Genomic DNA, 1,593 nt, shown 5'->3' with positions numbered 1-1,593 from the left:
TGAACTGGTTCTGACAGAGGTTCCATTGATCGCCATTGTTTTGACAAGGGAAAATTTATTGATACACTTATTTTCTGAGGCAGAAAATTTGGGAAGTGGAGAAGGGTTCTTATAGAGTTTGACATGGAGGTGTTAATGGGTCTGTTCCATGGCAATATTATTGGGGGGTTTCGTTACGTACTAATTTTAGCGCACTCATATTTATGGTGGGCCAAACAATACTTTATAATTGTCTCAAAGATGCTGCTTTATGATTAATGGGAAGTTTAGCATATGGTTTTCTGCCACAGGACTTATAGATACGTGGTATATATCTTATTTTTGTGGTTGAGAATCCTCTCAACAAGAAGACCTTTTGTTTTTTGCTTCAATTGTCCTTGTAAGGTTTGAAATTACTTCATTTATTTAAAAAAAAAATAAAAAAAGGTAAAAGCATGTATATATATATATATATATATATAATATTTGAAAAGTTAGACAAATTTTTATTTTTTATTACATTTAATCAAGTTTTTATATTTTTATTTTAAATTAAAATAAATTTTTATAATTAACTATTAATTAATTGTTAATAATCAAAATATAACTTGTTATTTTACATACACGTGATCTTGATATAGCGTTGACATGGGAAGGTAAAAAATATCACATATCATATTTTTATGTTACGTTAATGTCATATGGTATGGAATAATATGTGACAGTTTAATGTTATAAAGACTTATTTAACTCAAAATAAAAATATAAAAATTTAATTAAATATAATAAAAAATCAATTTTTTTTATATTTTTTAAATAATTTAAAAAGTTTTTTAATATACGAACTAATTAATAGTCTAGTCTCAAATCCAATCTAAAAATCTTGGCATAAATCATAACTTTCATTTACATTACAAAGTCAAATTTTATACTAATTAATTTTCCGATGAACATATATTCTTATTTAAAGGATGTTGATATATGAGTATGCGAATTAATCATTAATCCTTAATTTTCCCTTCAATTAGAGCAGTCGGAAACGAGGAAATTAACTCTCGGAAAGCAATGTCGTGATTACCTAACGAAGCCTAAGATGGGATGCACCCCTGAAACTGTACGAGGTTAAGCCAACATGTTCCCGAAATTGGCTTCGGCACATGTGCAATGAATATAAGAGAACTATACATAGCTGCAACTTGCAATGAGTTGTGATTCCATGGAGTAATCCACGAACACCCAAACACACGTTGTCCAGTAGCACGTGATGTGAGCAAAGACAAGTGTTTGATGTCATGATACGAGGTCCTCAATCCAAGGATATCTCTTACACGATTTAATGTCTTAGGTTATTTTTGGAAAGATATCTCAAAGATTGACAAAAATGGTTTTATTTTTTGGAGTATTGTAACTGTATACTGTCGATTTGGGTAAACTTTATTTATATTTTTTGTATTTTTAATTTTTTTATATGATATTTCATAATTTTTTTAATACAGTTGGTTTATTGTCTTTGGTTATGTGAAATTTTTTTTTTCAAATTAACATATCATAGTAACTTTTATTCTTATAACGAGTTAAATTGATAATTTTATCTAATAAAATTATTAAAATATT

Source organism: Theobroma umbraticum, unplaced genomic scaffold (genome assembly GCF_002168275.2).
Source record: "Theobroma umbraticum cultivar Fairchild unplaced genomic scaffold, ASM216827v3 scaffold_86.0, whole genome shotgun sequence".
NCBI classification, from domain to species: domain Eukaryota; kingdom Viridiplantae; phylum Streptophyta; class Magnoliopsida; order Malvales; family Malvaceae; genus Theobroma; species Theobroma umbraticum.
This window is presented reverse-complemented; position numbering follows the sequence as displayed.